The sequence below is a fragment of the Lycorma delicatula genome, chromosome 5, assembly GCF_047948215.1.
Source record: "Lycorma delicatula isolate Av1 chromosome 5, ASM4794821v1, whole genome shotgun sequence".
Taxonomy (NCBI): domain Eukaryota; kingdom Metazoa; phylum Arthropoda; class Insecta; order Hemiptera; family Fulgoridae; genus Lycorma; species Lycorma delicatula.
In genome coordinates, this window is record NC_134459.1 from 52,116,612 (window position 1) to 52,137,116 (window position 20,505).

A 20,505-nucleotide genomic window follows, 5' to 3' on the forward strand; every position below is an offset into this window, starting at 1 on the left:
TTTAAGATCGCAGTTTTCGATAAACTAAGACTCCACATTCATTTTTCTAAATTATATTTATTATATTTTATATAAGGATCCTCGTTATTTATATATTATTATTATGTTTATTATATTATTATTTAAAAAATAATAAATTATTAGTAAAAATATAAATTTATTTATATAATTATTTTTAAAAAAGTGCTGGTAAGTGGAAATATATTATTTATACAAAAAAAAAGTACAAACAGAGGTTATCATTGGATCTGAACAAACAAGATGTCATATTGTTCAAAATAAAAGGCTAAACATTTTACTTATAAAATATAATTCAATAAACCTAAAATTTACGGAGATATTAATGATTAAAACTATGTAGCGACATCAATTTTCAAACTAGTTTATTTTATAGAAGATTTGTTGGATTTATGATCATAACATTTTATTAAAATATCTCAATCTTTCTTAGGTTATACATTTCATATTAAAAAATACATCATGGTAAACAGCAGGAAATTGAAACGAGGTTTGGCAACTGTCCACAGATTTCAGAGTAAGTTATAATCTTATTTGGAAACAACTGGGCTGCTTGGACATGAAAAGGTTTTGTATATTGGAATATCTAGAATTCTTGTATATATTTTATATTTTCATTTAGCAATGTAACTTATAAATGTGAAAAAAAATTAGATTCAAACATTTACTCCGAGCTGACACCGATTTTGTTATCTGTGCTAACTTCAGATTGCATGAAACTTTGTATACTCGCTTGAACCAATATTTGTCTTTTCTTTAATTTCAGTCGGTCTAGCTCCATTTAAAATGCACAGGATACCGAACAACCTAAATTACCCGAATAAAAACATTTTTTCCGTGAGCGCATTTCTAATTTACAGCCTCAATCTTCTTGAAGTTAAAAAAGGTACTGAAACAGTGTTAGTGGGAGAACTCACCTAACTCGATTGTGTATGAAATTCAAACTATTCAAATGAAAAGATAAAAGTGGAAATTAGTAATTCATTAAAAAAACCTTTCTTATAGAAGTTATATTTTTAAGATGTTTCAATCGCTTTCGGCAGACAGCCAAGTATAGACAAAGTCACGTATGTTTTCGATTTAAAATAAATCGAGTAACAATGTGGGTTACTTGGTCGATTCTACTTTTTCTATATGGATCCAATTTTAATACGAGACATATCGTTTTTATCCTACAACGAATTCTACAGGAAGATTTCGGTAAGATACGAAACATTATTAAGAATACTATTTAAAAATAAGTTGCGATACATTTTATTCATCTCTTTCATTGAAATTTAGTATATAGATGGTTTGCAACAAACATTCTCTTAACATAAATATGTTTAGGCATAGAGCTGTATGTAGAAAAAAAAATCTTATATTGAAATATAAAAGAAACTTCATGTAGAAGAAGAAGAATGAAAGACTGAAGAATGAAAGAATGAAGACTGATCGAATGAAATTTTAAGCTAGACAGAATTTATTTTGATTTCATTTTTTTTTTTTGCATAGAATTGAAGATGACGTTGTACAGAGTTTCATGTAGAATTATTAAAAATATCTTGTATTGAAATGAAAAAGAAACTTTATGTAGCAGGCAAATTATTGAATGAAATTTTAATCCTCAAGGTAATGCGGACCATAAAGTATTTATTATCACAAATAATCTTTTTTTTTGTGAAAAAAAGAGTGATCAAAAGTTTTTTAAATAAATTCGAAGAGAAATTTCTGTTTTCAAAAATCTTTCTTGGTTGTGTACGTGAACGGTGTTCAATATAAATATTAAATCATGAAAAATACTTGACTATATGTGCCTATGTATAAAATTTTGAGCCTCAAGAATCTCCAAACTACTACACTACATCAGTTTCATTGAAATTTAGATATGCATCTTAAAATTTGTTGAGTTGTTCTTAACCGATCAGTACCATCTGATCTCGATCGGACCACTTCAGAAGTCTGAATATTTTTATAATAATTATTGTGGGACTTCAATGCGTTTCAATAAAAAAAAAAACAAGAATGCTGACCGAAAAAACTGTATTGTGCATAAGATTACATTACATTTTTATTTAGGATTGTTAAACACAATCATTCATAAAGAAATCATTCCTATTAATTTAATAAAATGAATTTGAAAGTACGGAAAGTGTAGCCCTATTTTAAAGGTTTTTAGAGGTAGCGTCATCGCCTCTAAGTCAAGTTGTCACACTTGCCAGAGGGAGTCCTAGCGACATCCTTTGATTAATTTTAAATAAATAAATAATTTTATTCACTACAGTCTGTAAATAAACTGGCTGTCGTCAAGAAGGATGATTACTACATGATATTTGATCCGTTTCTAAATTTTGGAGATTTTTTCGCATTTAGGCGTAATTTATTTAATTTTATTATTAAGATTTTAAGATTATTACGTAATGTTTCTTTAATGACATAATTACAGAGTTTTGAGTTCGGAATAATCAGCAATTTACTTATATGTTATGTAAATAGTGAATCTAAGAATAAACATACAATATGTATATATTTTCATTAGAATTAATCATTAAAATTACGTTAATACTCTTCTTTTTTTTTTAATTTCTACTATCCTTCTCAGTTTTATGAACTGTTATAGTTTGTACATAAAGTAAGCTTCTATTTTTATAAAACAAGATTTTTAACACAACTTTGTGAAACTGCTTCCAGCAGGTTTCTCCTTCGATAAAAAGAAAATCGAGTGTCCTAAGAAATTGTGAATGATTCGTATATTTTCCCCCTTAGTAAAAATTATAATAATAGTTATAAAAATATTTTATTTCATAATTCTAATAAAATTAAAAATAAATATTAAAACAGGCTTTATATTAAAGAAAATTACCATATTATTTGTCGTTATAAACTGTTTAGATATGATTATTGTTTTGAATGGATGATTAGATGAGAGTTTATCAAGTCCCGCCTTAGGTGAATAATTACTAATACAATGCACTGAACACAAAGATAAAAAAGAGTTATCCGGAGTAATTAAAAGGGTATATCTTAATTAAAATTGAATCAGAATTATGCAGTACCATAGCAAAATTCTAAGCTGATCAATTTTAAACTACTAATTGGCTTTGCTTTTTTACATGTACAAAATGAAGGTTTATCTATCGAAATATAAACACATTTTTTTAGTCCCATTTTCCAAAGGTAAATCTACTAACTTTAATTGTTTTTTTTCAAAAATGTTCTTTTAATTTTACGATATAATTTTAATTTTGCTCGCAAATATTTTAATGAAGTATACAAAATGAAAATTCGAAAATTTCCTTCATAATAAAATATTATTTTAATAATATTTGTTGTTTAGGATGACTTACTCTAATTTTACACAAGAGACACTTCAGTTGTTAACCAATATTTGTATGATCACCAGAAAATAAATAGAGGGGCTCCGTTTTAATACAAACGACTGTATCTATCCTCTAATATTTTCCGTCTATAATAACTAACTTTCGTTCTTTATTTTAATTTATTAGAACGATCGGAAACTAATTTTATATTAGTAAAAAATTTTTGGAAAGCAGATTCTGCACTTATATGGCTAGAAATTAGAGAAATGGAAGTAGGAGAAATACCAGCAAACAGTTGTTAATTTTTTTGTTTTTTTAGATTGAATTTAAATGAAGTAAAATTGCACCACGGATAAAAATTCCAACGATTTTTACTTAATTTACATAGATTGAGAACAAATATTTACACAAAATTTTGTCTTTCACCGTATTTCCTAATGAGAAAAGTCATTCTTTCCCTTTTAGGAAGAGGGAATACATATAAAAGATATGTTTTTCACGAAAAAGACGTACATTATTAATATCATTATTATTCTTTTTTTCCTTTTTCACTATCTATGGTTTTCCAAACTGTTTCATGGAGATGCTTCCCCTAGTAATTAAACAGTTACGGTATAAAAAAGAGATGCTAGTTCTTTTCCAACTAACTGCTTTTAAGTGGATTTACACTTACGTTGTGCAACAGTATGTTGCATGAATAAGGCAAAGGGAATCTACTAAGTTCCTCGCATTCCTCACTAAGCTTAAAATAGAATCCTTTTTATTCTTAGGAACACCTGTATTTGTTTATGCCAGGTCAACTACAACGCTTTTTGGGATATGAAATGTGCCTACAAAATATTTTGTCTTATTAACTTACAAATTCTTTTTGGATGATCAAAGTGATTTTCTTTACAACAGAATCAAATCGTAATTTTCTTTCTTTGAACCGTGCTAATAAAAAATCCGCCAACCTTACCGTAATTATTAAATATTTGTTATGCTTAATTTATTTCAGTTGAAAGTATATCATCTGTTGGGGCACCCTCAAAAGGTCAAGATGAGTTTTCAAAGGAAAGAAATGGGCTGTCGTCATTGTTTTATGCTTATTAATATGAATCGTGTAGATTAATATTAAAAAAAAAAAAAAATGGTGACATACACTTGTGTATACTTACTAATACGAAATTGAGGGGAATCACTTATTCTTTAAAAAAAACTGACATTATAAGTTGTAGGACTTTACAACTGTGGGTTGTTTCTGATGCATGGCTTATACACACATAACTTAATTTAAAATATTTATCATTTTATTTAAACATAATATTTTTTCGTTTATTTAATTCAATGATTCTAAGTAAACCGCGCGAGCGCGTACCGTATTTAATTCACGTGGGTGTGCTGGTTCTAGCAGCAACGGTCGGCACTAACTAAACTAATATAATTTCACAACTTACGTAGAATAAATTTCGACTGTACGGTCAGTAGACTGGGTATAGCCGCGAGACTTAACGCACCATTTACGGAGTCAATTCGATGATCGAGTTCAAAACGCAGCCAAGACCGAATTAATTTTTTACACTTTAAATATTATTCATTTATTTAATTCTACCGCTAACCTGTGACGTCTCAACATATCAGATGACTATAACAGCATTTTTGGGGTGGGGGTGCGATTTTGCAGAAATTGTTATTTTCTAATTGTTAACAAATGTGCTTAAGTAAAATACGGCCTTAACTAGACGAAATCTCGAGATACTGAGGATTACCTTACTCTACAACCTCATCCCCATAACCTTAAAATTTATTGAATAAAATGCTCCATATATAGAAGTAATCTGACCAAGTTTGGTCAAAATCGGTCTAATAGTTCTGGTAATATAAAGTGACTTAGAGACCAACACCGAACACACGCGTACATATGAACATTAACATCGGGAAAATTTCCATCCGGTTATTTGGGTTCTTTGGTATCAAAACGTGAAGACCCGGTGAAAACCCGGTATACCCAAATTGGACTATTTACAGTACTTTCCCTTCTAGAGCTATCTACGCGGGAAAGTAAAAAATATCGTTATCCACCTTTATCAAACCAGAAAACAGAACTGTTTGCTTATATTTCAACAAACTACCTTGGATGACGAGAAGGAGAGTTAGCATACAACCAAAGCCATTTTTAATAAATTACAGAGCCATTTTAAAAAATCTTCCCATCAACTTATTTAAAATACAATAAAAGGTTTTCTTTTACAATCAGTATTACTCTACCAATGAATTGTTTAATCATTTCAATTAAGAGTTTAAAACCCATAAATTTTCTACATTCAGTTCAATGTATACATAAATATTTGGTTAAAAAAATCTTATCAACAATTACTGAATTATTTTGTTATATTTTTTAATTTTTAATTTAGTTCTCTTGTATTTTATTTTTAATGTTATTTCATTTATTTATATGCTAAAAATCAATATGGCCTTTGATAAGACCTATTTTCTATTTATAATTAACAGTATATTTTTCGAAGGCTTTACCACGATTTCCCGTGATTCATCCAGGTAGAGCTACGTCAGTTTATTTCTTTTATCCGTTGAATAACATGTTTATCCATTCCTGATGTGATATATACAATGTATTATGTAACTATCAGAATAAAATATTTATTTATTTATTTTTCTAATAGAATTGAAAAAATTTATTTACGATTGTATGGTATAAATAATTAAATGTTATTTTAATATAATAATTAATTAATTAAAAGTAAATAAATAAATAAACGAATGAAAGCAGTAAATTTATTATATTGCTTTTACATTTGATATTTCAAGGGGAATGTTACATAATCGTAATTATTATTGAAGCTCTAATATGATAAATCATCTACATATGAGCTCACAACCAATTCTAACTAAATCGATTTACAATTATTTTTATTTTTCCTAATGGAACAAATTAAATAGCATTCACGAAAAAAGAATTGAAACTTGAAACAAAGAATTTAATTTATTTTGGAAGAACAATGTAGGTGAAAAGGTTATCATAATTGCTTTTTCCCACAGTAAAGGTTGTACCTTTATGATTAATTCAATTTTATTTTCATTCAGTACTGTTAAAGTCGACTGCTTATTATTTCTTTCATAACATATTTTAAGAAAATTTTAGAATGCTTATAACAAAAATATAGACTGTAAATTAAGAACAATGATCTTTATTAATATAGATTGATGTGTTAAACTGAATGAAATCTATGTTAAAAAATAATAATAAAATTAATCTGTCATGCTCAGTAGATCTCATATTTGAAAACTAGTCAAATTGATAAAAGGAGGTGACTTTTTCTTTAATTTAGTTTACAAAATATTATTATCTAAAAAGAATCATAGCTCAATCTCAAGAAGAAATCATAGAAATGTTTTCATATTTAATAAAAGAACGCAGGGTAACTAGGTATAAAAATAAATCCTGACAATAAAAAAATTAATATCCAGCAACAGGTAAACACAGAAGTAAATGGAGAATGAAGAGAATAACTTACTTCTTTGGTTAGATTGTTGGTCAAAAAAGATGGCACTACAAAGGAAATAAGTTGACGAATAGGATTAAGTTGTCAAAAGCGTACAATAAGGAAGGGAAACATAGGGATGAATGAATATGGAAAAGGTTTATGGAATGTTGTAGTAACGTCTGTTTCGACCTATGAATGCCAGACTTGAAGACTGACTAAACGAGAATGAGGAGAACAGAGAGAGTTATGAAAAGGAATTTTTTTGAAGGTCAAGAAGACAAACGAATGAGTAAGAGAGAGAACTATAATGGAAAATTCAATGAAAATAATTACAGAAAAGAAGTGAGCTGGGATGTACATATCGTTAGGTCGATGGATGTTAAATGGACAATAAAGGTGTTAACGAGTAGAATGTATGGAGTTAAAGAAGAGAGTTGGAGAGCGTGAATGAAATGGGAACAGGATTATATAATAATAGTATAAGGAAAATGTGACGTGTAGAAGAGTGAGTATGCATCGGATAGATCGGTAGGGAGTGATTGACGGGGGATAGAAATATGTATACTACAGAGCAGTTGGGGATTGACGTAATGGAGTGATTCTCAACTTTTGTAGCTCCACGACCCTCAAAAAGTAGTATATATATATATATATATATATATATATATATATATATATATATATATATATAATGAATATTTTGCGACTTCCCCTAACCACAACTCAGTGAAATCTAGTTAGAATTATACAGTTGCGTTGATAGCGACGGATATGAACATGTATATATGAAGTGAACAAACATAGGCAATATACATGTTCTAACTTGATGTGTACGAGTTCCTTGTAATTTGATCTGCTTACATAATATTGGCTGCTAGAGCGTCACAATCGAACATTCATGTGATACATTTGATACTTCGTGCTCTCAGCAGTATAAAAGAGGCGTAAGGGATTGTAGAAGATCAGTTTAGTTTAGAATACAAACTGTAGATCTGGTGCCTTTATTGAAGTTTTTTTGAAAGCGTAGTTTCGTTGAAAATAATAATAATTGAGATTTCGGTTTTTTAGTGTGCGGTAAAACAGTATAACTGTGTTTTTTTTAAATTAAATTCTTATGCAAAATGGATAAATTTGTAAATAAATAAAGTTAACCAACTACATCCAGTGAATCGATTAGTAAAAATAGAAGATTGTATAATGACAATTATTTAAATTATGGTTTTTACCTGTTTGGTAAAGCCACAGTGCGTTGTTTGCTTTCAAGCTCTCTCTGATGAAAGTATGAAAACATAAAAATTAATTCGACACTTGAAATTAAATATCCGAATCATAAAACCCTTGGTTCGCGATCAGATATTCAATGAGTTCAAGTGAATTTTTTAGTATTCAATTTCATGACTAAACAAAACGTTTCTCAGTTCTTATGTTTTATGAGATATGAATGTGATTGGGACAGATCAATCCAATGAAAACATGTTGTTTTGCAAATTAATACCTGGTCATACAACGGACAATTAATTTTTGATGTTTTTCATAAGACTGCTAAAAACGATAACATAGATAGGACAAAATTTATTGTAGTGTGTAGTGACGGCGCAAAGGCAATAACAGGACAGTACAGTGGATTTCTGAAAAAATTATAAACTTGTCTTATACCAAGGACGGAATGGACGCATTGCCTCCTTCACAGATATACACTTGCCACAAATTATACGACAGAAAATATCAAATAAATTTATTGTAAAGCTATAAAAATGATTAATTTTATTAAAAGTCGATCATTACAGAATAGGCTGTTTGCTATACTATGCAATGAAATGGGGAAAAAGATAAAATCACTTTTCATACCAGAAGTCAGATTGTTATCGCGAGCGTGTTAACCAGGACATTTGAATTAATAAAATTTTTCCAGGATAAACAAATGCCATTTTTTTTTTTTTTACAGAATGATGAGTATATGTTTCTGTTTGCTTACTTAACTGATGTATTTTCATATTTGAACGATTTGAATGTGAATTGAGAATGACGAAATATAAAAAAACATTTTATTAATGACAAAGTTCAGGCTTTCATTAAGAAGTTTGATATCTGGATTATTCGCCTTAAAAATAAAAATTTTGATATGTTTCCACTCACTTCCGATTATACTGAGAAAAATTTGGATGAAGAAGATACTCTTACATACCACAGTTTGATAGCATTTGCGTGAGCTAAAAAATTAAGTTGGGGCGTATTTCCCGGAAAATAAAAATGAATTCTTCAAGATATGGATGCTGAACCCATTTAGTGAAAACGTTGTTGAAGCTGCTAATTTACAAGTTGAGATTCACGAGCAGACTGCCGACAAAACCTTACAACTTGAATTGACATCTGAAGTTTTAGATACTTTTAGGTTTGCTCGTTGAGGTGAATATGGAAATTAAGTCACATAAGCATTAAAAATATTAATCCCTTTCGCTACGTCTTATCTCTGTGGAAAAAGCTTTCCGTCTATGGTTGCGCTAAAAACCAAATATAGGAATCGTCTTTCATCACTTGAAAACAATTTGCTTTTGTATTATTTCTAACATATATCCACATATGGAGAAACTTTTAAATGAAAAACAAACGCAACCAATCATTAATTTATTTTCTTTACATGTGTAATTACAAATGTAAGTAAAATTTTTATAATAAATGATTTCTTTCCTCATAAAATTATTACATTATTGTTTATGTATAAAGTTGTAAGCTAATTTCACGACCACCCTTTCATATCACCACGATCGCTGGTTGAGATATGGGACGTAATTCATATACAGAATATATATATTAGATTAATTTTGCAAATGTTAATAAATATATTTAAAAATTGTAATTTTTTTTTACGTACATTTAAAGATTTTAATCCAAATCACCCAACTTTTTTTCTTGTTTAGCCACCGGGAATCACCAACAAGTATTATTTCATAGGATGAATGAGGATGATATGTCTGAGTGTAATTGAAGTGTAGTCTTGTACTGTCTCAGGTCGACCATTTCTGAGATGTGTTGGTAATAGAAATCCAACCACCAAAGAACACCGGTATCCACGATCTAGCATTCAAATCCGTATTAAAGTCTTTACTAGCCTTTACTAGGATTTGAACTTGGAAATCTCGATTTCGAAATCAGTTGGTGTGAGAAGACGCGTTCACCACTAGACTACACCGGTGGGTCAAATCAACCAACTTAGATTGACAGTATAACGTCAATCTAATTTTAAATATATTGATACTTAACTACTATCTGTAACGGAAATAATTTTTGTACATTAATAAATTAAATAAAAATTTTGTTCAATATAAGAAATTCATTATAGGAGATTATTCAATAAATATTTTAAAATTATAATTCGTTTTCTGGTTCAATTATGAATAAAATATCTATGGCAGTTGTGTATCATTATTAAAAAAATTGTAAAAAGAGAAATTAAAAAAATGTTTTACCCTTTAAAATTTCCCTTTAACAATTGTATTCATTCTGGAATTAGCTCCAATACTTTTCATCTTTATGTTACGGGAATGAAACATTTCCGTAACATTGACACATATATTACAGATCGGAAATATAAACAACAGCCTAACAATCGACCAATTAGTTAAGGTTAAATAGGTGAGCGTCAGGTTATATTTTAAATTTTACACGGATTTGAATACTAGATCGTGGATACCGGTGTTCTTTGGTGGTTGGGTTTCAATTAACCACATATCTCAGGAATGGTCGAACTGTGACTGTACAAGACTACATTTCATTTACACTGATACATATCATCCTAATTCATCCTCTGAAGTATTATCTGAACGGTAATTACCGGAGGCTAAACAGGAAAAAAAGAAAGGTTATATCTTCAAAAATCGTATGAAGTTCAATTCACGGACCGTTCAGTACACGGTATCATTAGTTATAGCGTGTAATGGTACCATGTAGTAATATTTTTGTGTGTAACGGTTGTGAATTAACTAAATAAACTTTTAGTAATATCGGTAGATGATGATACTGATCTCGTACCACTTACGAATCTGTAAAATACTTGAGATGCAAAATTTAACTCGATCAGATAGATAAATGATACCTTTCCTTACATAACATAAGGCTATAACTATACTGCCCAGAAAGGAAAGTAAATAATTTAACAAATCATAAATAACACATGAATAACGCCTGTAAAATTTGATCTTTACAAAATCATAGGTTTATAATTTTTTAAATGTTGTCATTAATTATCATATAATGTTTTAAATAATATAGCGTCGAGTATGGTTTTCATTCAACGAATCCCATAGAAATTCATGCACAAGCATTGTATATTTTGCAGTTTGAATAATGCGACTGCCATTTAGAGATATTCCCAAAACGATATACAACGTATGTTTTTATGGGGAATTATGGATGGAGGGGAGTAAACACCAATAAAGGGATAGAGCAGAAGAATAGCAGGGGATTAACACGCTCGATTCTAGTCGCTGGAATGCTATGTACAATACAAAATTCTACCCTTTGCAGAACACCGCCCACTATGAAGCGTTGATTTACGCGTTGTGCGCCGACCCTTCTTATACATATATATATATATATATATATTATAAGTATTTTATATTTAGACCACCGGAAACTGTGATCCCTAAAATAAAATTCTAAAAATATACATAAGATAATTCTGTTTACTTGTATAATTCCTGACATATTCCTTTCATTTAATCATTCAAATATCTTTCAACTAATAATAATTAATACAATAAATAGAGTCTACATAACAATTAAATTAATTAAAAGTAATAATAATTATTATTATCTTATGGATTAATTGTATCCTATATAAACTCGAAAGTAATTCGTTATTTTTACAATTTTCTAATCAAGTAACTTTCATTAAAAGGTTCATGAATAAAAGTAAATATAATTAACAGATAAATAATTAATATTATTATCCGATTATAGTAAAAATATTTATTAAAATATTATTAAAAAAATACACTCATTCAGAAAATATCCTATTTTTATAATCGTTGTGAATGTTTAATTAATTATGGCGTAAAAACGGTTGAATCTAAAATCAAAATTTTCATTTATTTCATCGACTTTCTACCAATTATGAAGCATTTTAACATAACAGTAATTATTGTTTATAGTGACCTCCGAGGAACCCACGATTTTAGGTCAATATAACCAATATTCACAATAACCAATGTTTAGGTAGCTTAGTGGTACTATTTTAATAAGACATCATCTACACGGGTATTGTAGTACAGTAAAATAATAATCATTAAAAATAATAATAATTTATTTCCGTAATAAAATAATATTAAAAAAAATATATAAATAATAAATACAAATACGGTAGAGTTAAAGAAGATAGAGTAAAATAGTAAAAATTACTTTTTCTGCAAAAAGTCGGTTAGTTTGCTTTGTTTCCCACATTTCGTGTTGTAATACAGTTTTTGAAGATTCTTTTCTAAATGAAAAACAAACACTCTTTGATTTTTCATTAGCTATTTCTGTAAAACTGAGAAACCGGCAAACGGTTTTGATTGCCGACTTCTGGAGAATTGATATCTTTATCATTGTCGCTATTTATCTTCGTTGTCATTACCTACGTCCCCGTCTATTTCTGCTAGTACTGAAGCCACTGCATCATCATCTGTTACAGTTTCATGCGTTTCTAAATCTTTGTCAACCTCTTGATAATATATTGTTTGAAGATTTGACAACGATTGGTTTTGCAGACTATTGCCTCATTCCGCTAAACATTCTTCTTCGAATGCGACGTCAATAACTTCGCCAGCCTGTGATAAAAATCCTGCATGTAAAAAGAAGCTTTTTACATTCAGCGGAGAAACCTCATTCCATGATCTTTCTAACATAATTATAGCACCGAAAATAGTTATTTGTGTTTCCTTGTTTGATCTAAATCCTATATATCATTTGAAAAATTACGTGTTTTTTGTAGTGGACTTTTACCGACTTGATCACGCCTTGATCTAAGGGCAGTAAGACTGTTAAACTTTATACACGAAAGATTTTCAACGTGTAGACGAGCCGGAAAGTTGTCAATGAGCAGCAGTATTTTGTCATTTTCAATCTTAAATTCACAGTCCCATTTTCGCAACCAAGACGTAAAGACATCACGTATCATCCAAGCTTTCTTGTTACTTTCGTACATAACAGGAAACGATTTAAAATTTTTAAAACATTGGAGTGCACTTTTCCCTATAACCAAAGTTTTTTTTGTCAGTTCCAGTCATAATTTTAGCAATTAGTACTGTTACTCTTTCTTTTGATAATTTGTCCCCCCGAAACCACGTTTCTCCTTTAAACCGAAGGTTTCTTTTTGGGATCATTTGAAAAAAAAGACCGAATTCATCAGCATTATAGATTGTTTCGTCCGAATAGCCCTCTTTTAATTTTGGCTAAATAGCTTCTAGCCGTTTTTCTGACACACCGGTTGGAGCTGCTGCGGCCCCGCCGCTTATTCTCTGCGACACAATATCGTGACGCTGTTGGAACCGTTGTATGTAAGCTGAAATTATTTCATGTGGTTTACCGAATTTTTCAGAAAAATCGTTCGCCTTAATATGCAATATAGGGCCGCTAATAGGGATATAACTAGCCCACTGGTATTTAAACCATTTTAACAGCGCTTGGTCTACATTATTATGTTGACTAGGCCGTAATTTTTTGATTTCGTAGAATTTGTTTAAAAATTTTTCTTAATTTTTTCACGGTTCTTCCATATCACCGATATTGTCGAATAACCTAATTCTTGGGCAATCTCCTTATTAGTTTCACTAATCTCAAACCGTCAGATAATGAGCTCCTTCTCCTCTTTCATAAATGTGTTTTTTTTTTTTGTATCTTGTATGGATCTAACTCTACTGAAACAAAAACAAAAAATAGATTTTCTTATTTCGTGGATACCGGTGTTCTTTGGTGGTTGGGTTTCAATTAACCACGCATCTCAGCAATGGTCGAACTGAGAATGTACAAGACTAGACTTCATTTACAATCATACATATCATCCTCATTCATCCTCTGAAGTATAATCTGAACAGTAGTTACCGGAGGCTAAACAGGAAAAGAAAGATTTCTTATTTGACAAGCTGCATTATTGCTAAGCAGTTAAATTATCTGGTGTTCCTCTCTGAGTATCAATTGCTCATTATAACTCGGAAGGTAACCTCAGTCAATAAAAAGAGAAAAAATATCTCTTTTCGATATTTATTGACTTGAATACGTTTTATGAATCAAAGGTGATGATGTATGCCAAAATTTCATTAAAAAAATAAATTTTGATCACAACTCGTAGATTTAAATATAAAATTTGAAAATTATCAAAACAAACTGCACATCTTTTTAAAAATAATGAGCATGATTTATGTAAAACCAGTTTGTACCTCCCACTTCGTCCAAAACACCCAACACAATTTGCAAGTTACAATTGAATTTCATCATACAATCACTTTCAAATAACTCAATGGTGCGCTGTCTGTTTGCAATAAATGTAATGTCAAACGATAAGGAAACTGTGAAATACTATAAAAATAAAAAAATTAGTGATAATAAAATACGTTTCGTGAGATTTGTATTGAAAAAAACTTTTGTTTTTAAGAATGTCAGGATTTATAGGTAGTAAAATCAATAACCAGAAATCGAAGGGTATAGATCTTAACAAACCGAATCGAGAATGATTCTACTTTCATCGCCTGAACGAGTTAGAGCGTTCAGATAGAGAAAGAAATCGCGCGACGCCAAGCAGCCGATTACGAGAGCTGAGCCGAGTACTTCTCTCGATGATCTCGCACCATTCTCACCGATGTTAGTCGACAGTTTTAACAAAAAAAAAAAAAAACAATTATTTAGAAATGTTAGAGTTGTCTAAAACACAAACCTAAGGAATGATAACTGATGAAGAACATGAGTTATTAAATTATGTGAGACAGAATTTAATGTACGAGACACTATTATGTGTCTCGTATGTGAGACCACATGTATAATAGCGTCGTATGTATAGCGCACTATTAATAATACAAAAATATGTTATACTTTATTAAAATAGTTGAGGCATTATTACTGTGAGACAAAATTAAATTTTCTCGATGTGAGACAATATATCACATTATTACTAAGAGACAATATTAAGCTGTCTCACTGTAATAGACGTTTTGAAAATGCGTTGATGAAAAAGTATAGGAAGAAACAACTATTCTTTTATTTTATATATATCCACGCATCCAAACATCAGTCATATTAGAATTATTCATGTAAATACTTGCGGGTGCACACCTGATGGGTCCTACTTAAATTTTTTCAAATCCTGTGTTTTAATTCTTGTCATAATGAACTGCAACAAAAGGAGAAGAATCTCCCATTTGAAAACTATACATAATTTTCATGAGGGTATCACAGTTTAAAATACTATTTTTTATTGTTAATTTATTGCAACAACGCATCCTCAGTTAGTAAATTATAAAAACGAAAATTTTTGTCGGAAATAGTAAATATTTCCAGCACAACATTAATTCAATTTTTCTAAAACATTGTTAAGAAATTTTGTACACTAGTGATTTTATTTGGCTAAGAATTATATCCACCAAAAAAAAAATGTTTATGTTCCACATTATGAGCAGAAGAAAATTTATATTCCACATAATTAGAAGTCAAATTACTAGCAAGTTGTTTTCTGTTTTTTTCATAAAATCATTATTCTGAAATTTAATGGTATGACATTCGTTTGAAGATCATTACCGGTAAAAATTATATATATATATATACGATGGCTATTTTTTAAGTGAGATCCGTTTTTTAATACAAGTAAAGATATTGTCAATTTTTTTTCACTCTTAAGATTTATGTTTCTTTTCTACATGTTACCTTGTTTATAAAAACATTTATCATAGCATTTTACTAAACGTTTATAGAAATCGTCATAGAAATCAGCCGCCAGTGAATATAATCAATCATCAACCGTTTTTTTTTTTTTCACTTTATCGGTGCCAAACCGCTGACCGTTGAGAAACTCCTACAGGTAGCGGAACAAGTAGTAATCGCCTGGCACAAGGTCCGTGCTGTAAGATGGGTTGTCCATTTGCTCCCATCCAAAAGATCTGATTAACTTAAGAGCTTGAACAGCAGAAGAAGGTTCTTCTTCAATGCGTGGCATTGCCACGCAACAACAAACTCCAGTTGACAATAGGCCACGTCGCTTTCTCTGTATAGCATGCCGAACATTTGTCAAGATATCGCAGTAGACAGCAAAGTTTATTGCTGTCCCTTTGCGCATAAGATCAACTAACAGGATACCATGTCTATCCCAAAACACAGTTGTCGTAACCTTGCGTGTTGACATTGTCTGTTTGGCTTTCACTTTGACTGGAGATGATGTGTGTCGCCGTTCCACTGACTGCCGCTTTGATGCTGGAATGATGTTAAGAATCCATATCTCATCCTCTATGACAATGTGATCTAAAAGTTCATTTCCTTCCTCACTGTACCGGGTCAAAAATGTTAAAAGCCATTCTCCTTTTTAGGCGTTCTTCAGAAAACAGCCTGGGAAACTTCGCGAGCACAGTTTTTTTTTAACTGCAAGATTTCAGAAAATATTATATATAGCACTGACCTTGTAGGAATATCAGTGGTAAAATGGAATTCGTGAATCGCCGGTCTTCACGAACTCTTCCGTCAACTTCGCGCACCAAATCGTCTGTGATTACAGAAGGTCGGCTCGCTCGATCGCGGATATCAATGACATTGTCTTACCCGTCCTTGAACAATTTTACCCATTTACGCACTTACTGAATTAGGCCCGTAAACCATACCTATCTGGAGACGAATGTCCGCTGCTGACAAGTTTCTTGCGGTCAAAAATTGAATCACAGACCTTATTTCACAATCAGCGGGCCGCTCAACTATTTAAAACATTTCAGTTCACAATAAAACTGTACACAGTGACGCTACAACTGCAAATGGTCTTTGTATTTGTGTAAGGCATGTCGGGAGCCAGGACGCACGCGCGTTTCCACTGCTTTAAATGCGTGTTTTTAAAGCTTTTGTGTTATGATTAGGTATTTTTTAGAATAAATCTTTATTCAAGTTTTAAAATTAGAAATTGAGTACACAGTGAATAATATGAAAATCATTGTAAATAAATAAATATTTTATTATTATTTTTATTATTACTACTATTAATAATATTAATAGTTATACTATTAATAATAATTAAATATTTGATATAATTTAACCATTTCCTAAGCTTATAAGTGTATTTTTCATTGTATGGTTTTTTTTGCATTGTAAACTACTGGTATTCAATTTTTGTTAATACGGGAACCTGCTGATAAGATTTATGTCATAGTGGGATCCTATACTGCACAATTTTACAAAAATTTATAAATAAAATAAAATAATATATTAATAAATGGTACTTACGTAATATAACGGCGCCACTATTAGAAGGTTATATGTATATAACAGTGGCGCCATCTAAGGCGCCACTGTTATATACATATAACGCTATATGGGAATAAGAATATAAAAATATTAATTATAATAATTTTATATTATTAGTAGGATTATTATTATTTTATATTATTTAGTAGGTTAAGTATTATAATAACTTAACCTACGCTCGCTTCGCTCGCTAACCTTGACTAGCGAGCGTAGGTTAAATTTGGTTAGATTATATTTATATTTTTAGACATATCATAAAAATTTATATATATATATATATATATATATATTTATTTATTTATTTATTATTTAGGTACTTGTGTATTACGGCGCCATAGTGGCACCGTTATAATATAAAACTACCAAATAATTTATTATTATTATTGATTTATTAAATGTTTATGTGCTGTTTTATTTCGTAGAATACCTTTTTTATTATGTTTTATTATAGAAATAAAAATATCACAAAACGATGAATTTTTAACATTAACAAAGATTAATTATTAAAATTAAATATTCAATACGCTAAACGTATTTATAAAATATTTGATTGTTGTCTTTTTTTATTAATTAAACATTTAAAAAAAAAAAGAAATAAAAAACTATTTCGTAATGAATGCAGATTTATTTGATGACAAAGGGGAAAAAAAGCTGAATCGCCCACTTGAGAAATACACACTGCAGCTCTGCGGTCCATCACAATTCTAGTAAAATTTCCCTCCCACCCACTACCACTAACAGTCAGCCACTCCAATGCACTTCTTCATAAAAGAAGATATGATGTCAGAAATACTGCTTTCATATTATTTGACGACAAAAAAGCTGCTTTTATCGAATAAAACATCTTAACTCTAGACTAAACATTATTACAAACGTATTGTGAAATCATCTATTTTTTCTAAAACTTTCGTTTTTTTTTAAATTTAAAAAAAAAAAATATCTATATTTATCCATTTGCAAATATATGTCTAGGTCTGCTACTACTGCAAACAAGGTAAACATTTAAGTTTTAATTAAAAATATAAGATATTGAATATAGATTATATAGAATATATTAAATATAGATATCTATAAGAAAATACATAGATATTACTATAAGATAATATATAGATATTGATATAAAAATAAATTATTAAAGATATTTCGTATTAACGAATAACAAGTGTTTTCAAAGAACTAATTATTCATTAAATTCCAGTTTAAATTGCCTTATCTCTATTTATCGTTATGATTTGTTATCAATTTAAAGTTTTTTTATTTATCAAATAAATTAGATACTATCGTTACAACTAAATTTGTTGGTATCACCAAAATTTACTTCGTTCTGCCTTAATAAAACACTGATCTCTATTAATAAATAATTATTACGCTAAATTACATTCCCGTCTACAGTATAGAGTGATTACAAATATACTTTCGATATTGAAAATTATATTAAATTATTATTTCGATATTAATAAATGATTAAAAATTAATTTTTTAAGAGTCGAGATGATTACTAACATGATTATATAGAAGAATTCTTTAAGTTTTTATTTATAACTGTTCCATGTTCCACATGTGCATTGTTTGTAACATGACAGATATCAACAGACAGTCGAATTCGTCCCACACACGTGCAAGCATAGGCCGATCAATGGTAGCAAAAACATTTGTGATGCGTTTTTTTAAGTCATCGATATCAACAGTACAATAACTTAGTCTTTTATATAACCCCATAAAAAAGTAGACGCAAGGAGTTAAGTCTGGAGTACATGGTGGCCAACCCTTAAACACTATGTTTTCCTCGACGATGGATCGCACGGCATCGTCTGGGAAGGCGTTCACCCAGATAATTTCTGACGTGTCAGTGAGGCGGAGCTCCATCTTGCAAAAAAACAACGTTGTCACTATCTTTCTCGAGTTGAGTCATTAACAATTCACTTAAAATTTCCAAATAAATTACTCCGGTTACTGTCACTTCGTGAAAAAGTCGGCCCGTACTCCCTTTCACAAGATATAACGTAAAATACGATCATTTAGGGGAATCAATAATATGCTGTAAACATTCTCATGGGTTTTATCTACCCTGTATTCGTACATTATGTTTATTAACTTTTTCACATATGTGAAACGTACATTCATCTTCGAAAATTAGACGGTGAAAAAAGCCATCGTCATTTTCAATACATTCCTCCAACTCCACACAAAAATGTTTACGTAAGGCTTTATCGTCAACATTTAAACTTGTACCAACTGCAATTTATAAGGCATCATTTTCAAACGTTTCCGCAGAATTTTCCACACAGTCGGTGGAGTAATTTTCAATTCTAAACTTTCTGATCTAGTCAATTTTCCGTGGCTATGTCGGTACACATTTCGAACACAATTAATTTTATCTGAAACAGGAAGTCTTCCAGTACATTTCTTTTTACACAGACACTCTTGTTTTGAAACTACTCCAGTCGTAGATTGGTTTACTTGTTTGTGGTGATTTACCATATTTTGTTCTCAATTGTCGCTGCCCTTCAGAAACCGAGTTTTTTTTTGGCTAATTCAAACACCCAAACAGCTTCCTCTGCTGCAGTAGCAGCCATCTTGTCAGGCTGGTACCGTGACGCATCAGACAGACATTAGCAGCAGAGCAGATATACCAACATAAACTTTAAAAAAATTCTCTGTAAAACCATATCATTTACTGTATTCACAAACACCATTTTAATTTTTTATTAGCTAACGAAAGTGATTTTTTTTTAACTTAAATCCTTCCTTTAAAATTTAATTTATTTTATACACTATTATTATTAGAATTCCGTATATTTCATTTTTAATCACTCTGTATAATGTTATTTTTTAGGACTCCCTAAAAACGTTAGAACGAGTTTACATGATACGAAAATATATTATCAGAACACTGTTTGGCCCCAGTAAGTGTGAATCAAATAGACCAGTATTTAAAAAAAATTAAAATGTTCACTTTTCCAAGTATTTTTATTTAAAATGAGAAATCTATTAAAAAAAAAGCTGCCAACACAGTTGTAGGACTTTCCCGTCACGCGACTTTTTTCTGTTGCATGGCACACATACATACACAAGTTTAAAATATTTATCAGTTTATTTAAATATAATATTTTCTACAACAGCCCTAAGACAGTGCTACGTTCCTTGTGGTGACCCAGTGGGTAAAATTTATGCAGGATACACACTTAGCCACTAGTTTAGAGCATTTTTTGGGGTGCGATTTTGAAGAAAAATGTTTTGCA